Genomic DNA, 9,750 nt, shown 5'->3' on the forward strand with positions numbered 1-9,750 from the left:
CACATAAGACATGACACAAACATGACAAATAGAACAGTGAGTTTGACACTAAGATTTTTTTGCTTTTGATACCTCAAACTAAAACAACAAAAACTAGAATGAAGATCGGATTTTTATGGCAAACTGATCTTTCTTTTTTACAGATACACTTACCCATCACATGGCTCGAGTTGAGCGTCTTGCTTTTTTTCAATGGCGTTCACCATCACTGATGCCAGTAACGTGCATTACTCCAAAATGTCCACCATTTTGCGTAAAGAGTAATCTAACGCCTGCGATTGGCTGGCGACCGGTTCAGGGTGTACCCCGCCTCCCGCCCGAACATAGCTGGGATAGGCTCCAGCAGCCCGCGACCCCAGAGAGGATAAGCGGTAAAGAAAATGGCTGGATGGACAATCTAAGGCGTTGCTGCATTCAGAAGAGTAGTTAGATGACAGTTATTATGCCAAGCCAATGTTAGCTAGCACTATTGAGTCAACAATGACTCTTTTATAAGCAATCATAAGTTAATGATGGCTTTTAGAAGTAGCCCTCATGTCCAATAGCAAACAACTAGATTGGGACACCACCTTCTATCTATCTATAATAATGAAAATGACTGGGAGGACATTGTTCAGCTGTCAGCTGGTATGAAATGGAGAAATCCTTCCACAACTTCATTATTTTTCATGAAGCGCACCACCACAGATATTTGTTCCATTTTACTCAGGTCCTTACTTTCCTTTCATCTACCATAAAAGCAAATATTTGATTTCATCGCTTATCTGATCCCTAATCATATTTGCCATCATGTCCGGTGTTTCATTTCGTATATAATAATGCATGTACTTTGCATTGCTTGGATTGTTTCATATTTTCTGTATGAAGGTTTTGTCAAATTTGCCTAGAATCTGTAAAATTTCAAGGAAATTTCCCTGGTTGACAGCGGTGTCATTCCCTGTGTCTCCTCTCTGTGAAAGTCCCCGGTATGCAGTGAAACGCAATGGCTCCGCAACTGCTCCCATACATTCCCTGTTCTCGGACTATTTTGGGATGTCCATCACTCAGAGCACTTAATCGGGTGGAGCCAGACTCTTTCTGAATAGTCCGCTCAATCCACGCTACCACAGTGTATTTATGCTCCACACCAGCAGTGTGTGTCTTCTATTAACTTATCTTTCAGTTCTGGTTGCCATTGTGGATAACAAACGCACAAACGCGAACCCGGATTTGATTGGCACAGAATGGCTACTTATGAACGTTTTAATGTTGTTTGAAACTGCCATCCCTGCATCCATCCATTTTCCATACCGGTAATCCCCAGTAGGGTCACGGGCGTCCTGGAGCCTATCCCAGCTGACACTGGGCGAGAGGTGTGGTACACCCTGAACTGGTCACCAGCCAATCACAGGGTACATGGAAACAAACAACCATTCACACTCACTTTGGGCAACTATGGGCAATTTAGAGTATTCAATCATGCATGTTTTTGGGATGTAGGAGGAAACCGGAGAAAACCCAGGAACGCGGAGAATGTGAAACGCCACACAGGCGAGGCCGGATTTGAACTCGGGTCCTCAGAACTGTGAGGCAGATGTGCTAACCAGTCTATCACCGCGCCTACCTATTTTAAGTATATAAATAAAAATAAACACATGAATAAATAAGATTTTAAAATACAAAATGCTGGGGGGCTTAACTGAGGCTTCTGATATTTCTAATGGGCCTATAACACGCCCTCGCCTCATTATAGTGCCGTCGCTGACCTCACCACCTGCATGTGTGTGATTTCACTGCTTTACAGTTATTACAGTTTATCAGCAGTTTCAAGGCCATGCTTCCTTAACAACTGATTGTAGGGAATTGTTTATTGCTTCGTGAGTATTATTTATCTCATGTCTCTCTGCTATATATAGGTGGCCGACCGGTTAGAGCGTCAGCCTCACAGTTCCGAGGACCCGGGTTCAATCCCCGGCCCCGCCTGTGTGGAGTTTGCATGTTCTCCCTGTGCCTGTGTCGGTTTTCTCCGGGCACTCCGGTTTCCTCCCACACCCCAAAAACATGCATTCATTGGAGACTCTATAGCGCCCACGTCTGAATGTGGTAGTTTTTGAAGCTGTGACTCCCGTCTCATTCCGCTCTTCCTGGATCTCTGCTAAATTCTTGGATCTTCTCTGTTTGATAATCTGCTGAAGCCCACGGTCATCTCTTTTGCAGATGCATCTTCTCCTGCCACATTCTGTCCTTCCACTAGACTTTCCATTGATATGCTTGGACACAGGCTATCAATGTTTCCGGCCAGTTGTCAAGTCTGCAGTCTTTCCCCTATTGAACCCAACTGAGACAATTGAAGCAATTTAATGACACCTGGGGAAACCTGTGCCGGTGCTTTGAGTTCAGTAGATGGTTAGTGTCTGACACTCAGTTTAAAACAGTAATGGCCTGCAGAATTTGAGCTGATTTCTTCACAGTATTCTATCCATCCATCCATTTTCTGAGCCGCTTCTCCTCACGAGGGTCCCGGCCGTGCTGGAGCTTATCCCAGCTATCATCGGGCGGGAGGCAGGCCAATCGCAGGGCACATATAAACAAACAACCTTTCGCACTCACATTCACACCTACAGGCAATTTAAAGTTGTCAATGAACCTAACATGCATGTTTTTGGGAAACCGGAATGCCCGGAGAAAACCCACGCCGGCACAGGGAGAACATGCGAACTCCACACAGGCGGGGCCGGGGATTGAACCCCAGTCCTCGGAACTGTGAGGCAGACGCTCTAACCAGTCATCCATCGTGCCGCCACAGTATTCTAATTTGTTGAATTCCTGACTTTGTGGGTTTTATGAGCTAGAAGCCCAAATTATGTAAAAATAAACCAATAAATACTTGAAATTGTTTCAATTGTGGGCCCTGAATCTGCGTATAATGTATGAAATTCAATTTTTTTGAATGGAATTGTGGAAATAAATCAACTTTTCCATGATATGACATTTTTTTGTGTGAAAAGGAACTGCACACAACCTGTATTTATATTACAGAAAAGAGCTTAAAAATCATCAGTAACAGTGATTTAGTGTATTTTAACAAGTTTCAAACAATATATAAGGCTAATAAAAATATCTCACCAATAAATATTCAAAAAAAGTTTGCATTAAAAATAACTATTACAGTTTGATAGGGACAGAAGTTTTTAAAATATAAAGATTTAGAACTCAAGTGATGGTAATAAGTATAGTAGTGTAAGGACTGTCGTTATGGATCAACCTAAATGTAGAAACAAAAGAGTTAAGTTCAATTATTATATGGAAAAAGCTCATTCAAATCAAGGGTATTATATAATAATGAAATGGCGAATTAAGACTGTGATCTGCAGAAAATCAACTAGAAGATTTGCGATTTATTTAAATAGAGGCTAAAAGGGACATTTGGATGTGACCTGTAATTCCGATTTTTTCTTCTCTCTATTCCTTTTGAATTTTGTGTTTTCATGCAATCATATCTGCTTTTTGACGTACAATTGAATTCAAAAAAATGGATTTTACTTGTGCTCACTTGAAACATACACTTCTGTAGCTGTGCTACGTGTGCTTTCATACGTGTTTGGACAATCCAGAGATCTGTGGAAGTCACATTGGATTTAGCCAGTAGTGACCTCAAAGGGGGAAGAGCGCTCCAGGTTACTAGAGTGTGAACTCATGTAAACCAGAACAGATGACTGGAGTGAGGTCAGTATGGCTAATTTAGCATATTTAGTATTCTAGCATATTCAGTATAATAATTCCTCGATGCGATATATTACAGGTGGACCAATTTGGAAGTCCTTTTTCATGAGCCCCAACGTTTAAGACAGTCAAACTGCATTTACTGTATAAACTCATCCTAACTGACAGACATTTTAACAGCTTTCAAGACTTTTCATATTTTAGTGGCAGTGCAGATTGTTTATGATGATTATTATCATCATTATTTGGAAACCAGTGTACGCTATATGAACCCATCCAGTCCTCAGTGCTGGATTGGCTTCGGTTACATGGGTACAAAGGACACTGCCTGTCACCGCAGCCTTGACCTTGACTCGTTCCGTTTGCTGAATTCTTGGGGATAATGCATATCGCTCTTTATCAGCATTTACAGCGCAGCAATTCAATTTCTAATCAGTTCTTTCTAGTTCAAAATTGAAGGTTCGTACATTTCAAGTGACCTTGCATAAGAATGGCAGCTATTTGCTGCTACATTTTAAATATGATTTCTGTAACAAAACGGTATTTGTTTAAGACCTGTATGCACCAATATGTCGCAACATTGTAAAAAAACAACACATTTTTCTTCAACTTTTTCCTTGTTAGAATAAGATTGGATTTCTTTCCCCCATCATGCATTTTTCTCATTTTGTTTTGTACCACGTGTGTGGCAAGACCTTGGGATTGAGCAAATAGGTCAAAACCCAAACTGTTTCCTCGAGACAATAAGAAGAGAACTCTGTGGATGCCAAGGTCAACTGTCCCAGCTTTGAAAGCCCTTGAAAAATGGGGGTGTTAGGGGTAGAATGGTTCACAAAATCCACGCTTCGTATCTCAGTGTCTTTGCGGTGACGGTTTTGGGTTCGGTATATGTTGACTATATTATTATATAACATTGTCTTGTATATTTTGTGTTATTATTATTATTAGGGGTGTCACGATTCGTTTTAGCAACGATTTGAGTCGACTGATGCATAAAGTTCACTCGATAGACGTTGTCTTTATGTTACGAGCAGTATTGATATGTGCTTCCACTCAGGTCATAAATATTAGGTCATCGACACAATTGTCATCTTTTTGGCTCCAATACCATTTGAAATGAAACAAACAAAATGTGCTTGCTGCAGACTTTCACCTTTAATTTGAGGGTATTTACATCCAAATCAGGTAAATAATGTTGGTATTACAACAGTTTGTGTTTTTGTATCCCACTTTTTAAGGCTAGCTTGCTTCACCTTGCTAACATTGCATATGCTCGGGTGGAGCAAAGTTTCAAGCACAGTTGTTAATCAAAACTCCTCAGTCAGTCACTAACATTATCGCAATATCACTTCACTATGTATGGATTACTTGGGTTGTTTCCAACATCTGGTGAAATTTTCAGGTCTATCGCACTTTTGGAAGTATATTAATGAGAAAAATGGTGACGCGTTAAATACTTATTTCAGCCTCTCTCTCTCTGTGTGTGTGTGTGTATATATCACATTTTAATCATATAACAATATTTGTCCCAAAAAGCTTCATTTTTTTGTGTGTCTGTTTTTTTGTGGAGTTTAGTGAATACTGTTCACTCTGGAAAAACACATTTAATTGTTTTTCAATACAGAACAGTCACAAAAAAGTACAAAAAAAATAAAGTAAAATAAAAATATTCCCTCGTCCAGATTCAATAAACCTAAACTTAAAGTGCCGTTTCAGGATGTTTTTTTTTTTTTTCTTCTTCAAGTTAAAGTGCAATTTTAGAACATATTTGTTGTATTGAATTTTGTATTTGTTGTGTTGCATTTTTTGGAGCGTATTTGCAAGGCCCTTAATTGGTTATAAAAGAACAATTCAACCGAAGTGCACGTCTTTCTTTTTCTTGGAAAACATCAATAAATTCAAATGGTCATTCCAGAGGCCTAAAACTCCAAGTACCCTTAGCAAACATTTTCTACATAAAGCCAACATTTTGAACATTTTAGTTCCAAAAATAGCAAACCCATTGGCCACACAATAGCTCCATGACTACTTCCTCTTCCCAAAACACACTACACCCTGTTCACATTAACAGAGCTCAAGGCACCTCTCTTTTTTGTAACTATTGTCACACTTCCATTACAAGTTTGAGAACGGGCTGGCCCGCTCTGCCCCGGCCTCGCTCGTCCTGGCCCTTGGCTCCGTCGCTTTTCCATTCCAACAGGCATCGATCAAAAGTGGGAGGGATTGGAGCGGAATCAAGAAGTTGACGTCCTTGTCGCACCGACCATCTCGCTGTATTTCATCTTCTGCCAATGAGGACAAAAATGACCACAAAACAAAAGCTGCGCAACGTGGTCGAACCCAACTGGACCGGAGCATCGTGCAGAGTTGCCGACGCAGCCCCGCACATGAGCGATTCACAAGCGGATGTCCGGCGAGCCTGTATAGGTGTTTGATGTTGTGTATTCAGTATCTTATACTTTATCACATGTATTAAACCATGAAGAGACAACAGGAAGCAGAGCTGGAGGTGGCGGAAATGAAGATGTTGAGGTTCGCTCTTGGAGTGACCAGGTTGGATAAAATTAGAAATGAGCTCATCAGAGGGACAGCCAAGGTTCGATGTTTCGGAGACAAAGTTAGAGAGAGGAGACTTGGATGGTTTGGACACGTCCGGAGGAGAAATAGTGAGTATATTGGTAGAAGGATGACGAGGATGGAGCGGCCAGGCAAGAGAGCGAGAGGAAGACCAAAGAGAAGGTCGATGGATGTCGTGAGGGAAGACATGAGGGCCGTTGGTGTTCGAGAGGAGGATGCAGGAGATGGAAAAGGATGACGCGCTGTGGCGACCCCTAACGGGACAAGCCGAAAGGAAAAGAAGATTAAACCATATAGCGATAGATTGATAGTTACAGAAGAAGCAGGTTATTAAAGAGAAAGGGTGTTGGTGAGAATAAAAGCGAGAGTGGATATTTGAAAGGAGGCTTGCTAGCTCCATTCATTAGAACGTACTCAGCATGTACGTACGTTCGGTTTGCTTTTTCATCCACAGGTACATCATACATCCACAATATAGTAAAATATATACAATATAGTTAGTATTGATGTAAAGCACAATATTTGATGCTTTGTATACTATATATATATATATATATATATATATATATATATATATATATATATATATATATATATATATATATATATATATATGGCTTGATGCGGTGGGGCTTGCTAAACCCGGAAATGTGTTTTCCCCGTGATTGAAAGCTTATCTGCGGCGACGTTAAGATGGCAATTACAATTTTTAATCGTGCCAAAACCAGTGGCAGACTGACTGACCAATCATCAATCATCATGAGTCGCCAAATCATACGCACTACACGACTGTTCAGTCAGGTTCGGCGGAGTCACTTGGTGTGCCGCAGCCATCATTGTGAAAGTGGGACGTCACCGTGCTCAAAGAAATGCCAACCAATCAGATGACAATTACGTCACGGCCCTCCTCGGCCTGCATTTTAGAACCAAGGTCAGAGGAGGTTCTGAAAAGCAGCGCCATTGTCACCACTCTGCCTCGAAAAGGTGTAATAGAGAAGTGACCACATGGGGCGGAGCGATGCTGGTTGGGGTTAGAACCGGTACAATGGAAAAGAGGCATATGTGACCTGCAAGTGAGAAAAGTCTCTCACATGGAACAGAGGTGGCAGGGCTAATCAGATACTTCCAGGCCTGGACAGACAGATGTGAGTGAGTCCATGTTCGATTGGACTACTGTAGTTGGTGGTCTGTTTCGCTGATGGTGGATTCTGCTGTGTACAAATTCAGGGACCTGCTACACAGGGCTTCCTCATCGGAATTAAGAGTCTGAAGAAACTGAACTGTGTGGTGGCTCCTGTGTGGTGGTATCCTTACACTGTTCCTGCAGTAGGGCCTAAAAGGTTGGTCCAAACATCTGCTCGTTCACCCTTTGCAAGACATTTTAAATCCTAAAAGCGTGGGTCAAGCACAGTGGCCATCTTAAGCCATTCATGGTTGAATGTAGCTACACGGGATAAATCCTTTGTGAAAGCAGTCTTGAATTCCACTGTGTAGGTTGAGTCATCGGTACATCGGTACAGGCAGCGGAAAAGCAGGTAAAACCTGGTAGACAGGTAGGCAGGGTAGGAGTCCGGGTGCAAGTGGTGAGCACTGGTTTGCCGGGAGCAAGGGCAGATGGCAGACTGGAGACAAAGAACAAGAATGAGGTGGAGATAAATTCACGAGGTCTTCGGGAAGCAAAATGATAGGCAAGGTGGTTAGGCTACGAACTCGACGTAGAGCATTGAGAGTCTGGCGACGAGTTGGAGTTTCACAGCGTCTTAAGAGCAGTCAGGCGTAATTAGGATGACGAGGTGCAGCTGCTAGACTCCAACACGTCAACCCTTCAAAGCACTCGTGACACACACACACACACGGGCTGGACTCAGGGTGCTGAAACAGCAGCTTTTGGAGTTTTAGCACCTCTGATGAAGTTAATATGACTAGCTTGTGCTTTTGTTTGTCTAAAGAAGCAAAAATAGCCTCTTGATTCTGCAGTAGACGAGAGATCATTTCCACCGTTGAATTCCACCTTGTGGCTACATCCTGCATGAGGGGCTAATTTTTTGGCTTGATTGTTCTTGGTGTAGTTCCTCTGTATTAGCAGGAGTGTGTTAAATTGATGCACTATCTTGCGACATTTTGCTAATGCATCACTAAAACCACGATCAGCGAGGCTAACGGTGACGGCTCTTTGCAATATGTGAGCTATACAAGGCATGTGTTAGAATGGGAAGTGTCTTGCTGCAGCTATCATTGTTCGTGCACTCTCGGTTCCAATTGTGGTCACTTTTTGAAGAATTCCCCATTCCTTGGCCATAGAGACAAAATGCTCTGCACAGTTTTCAGCATAGTGTCTCGTGATTGTCTTCTGCACAGCCAGGGCAAAAGACTGTAGATGCCATGTCCGTCTGTGACGTCAGCAATATGTGCAGTGACGCTGACGTAATCTTTTATTACTCATGAATGTCCAATGATCCCCAGTCTGAGTCACAAATTGAACTTTACATTTTATTTGCTTTTCAGTGTCAGTTTTTCCTGAAATGTTTTTCCTGCATGGCAGTTGAAAACTTGGATCGCATGTCTCTGTCTGTAGCACATTTTCTAATCCTTTGTCTTCTACGACTAATTATGGTTTACAGTTTAGAGCAATCCACTTTGCGAATGAATTCGTGATTTTCTTTGATGTTGGCTTACTAGATTTGGTCATGAATCTGGTCACCTAATCAGGTTTGGTTTACCGCTAACTCTTCGAACTTGTGCTGTGACTGCTATCGCTAACAGCACCGGGTCTTTCTGCGCTTTCTATGCTTTACATTAAGATGGTACCGGAGGGTTAAAGTGCTCCAATGATACACAAAGTCCTTTTTGCACAATCTGCACAAAACCACGCTTTTATCATGGCCACCATCGAGTAGTTTTAAAAAAAACATTTTTATTAAACGTGCCTCCCAACAGTCCTTCATCCAATTCCTCCATTGAGTTAGCCGTTAGCCACAGAAAGAGCCAATCTCTGACATGTGCGTCAGTGTAATCGGTGTACCAGGAAATCGTGCAGACAGACAAAGGTTCCACGTTTGTTAGGACAACAAACTGCGATTAAAATGTGTCAATATTTTTAACGCAGTCATCGGGCAGGAGGCGGAGTACACCCTGAACTGGTCGCCAGCCAATCGCAGGGCACATACAAACAAACAACCATTCGCACTCACATCCACACGTACGGGCAATTTAGAGTCTCCAATTAATACATGTTTTTGGGATGCGGGAGGAAACCGGAGTGCCCGGAGAAAACCCACGCAGGCACGGGGAGAGCATGCAAACTCCACACAGGCGGGGCCGGGGATTGAACCCCGGGCCTCAGAACTGCGAGGCTGACGCTCTAACCAGTCGGACACCGTGCCGCCCTCGTGGGAAGAATACTACAGTAAGATTGAAAAGCTTACCTTAAATAAACTATTTTCAATGATTCCACTTAAACCCAGATTCAAA

The sequence above is a fragment of the Phycodurus eques genome, chromosome 13 (genome assembly GCF_024500275.1).
Source record: "Phycodurus eques isolate BA_2022a chromosome 13, UOR_Pequ_1.1, whole genome shotgun sequence".
Lineage (NCBI taxonomy): Eukaryota > Metazoa > Chordata > Actinopteri > Syngnathiformes > Syngnathidae > Phycodurus > Phycodurus eques.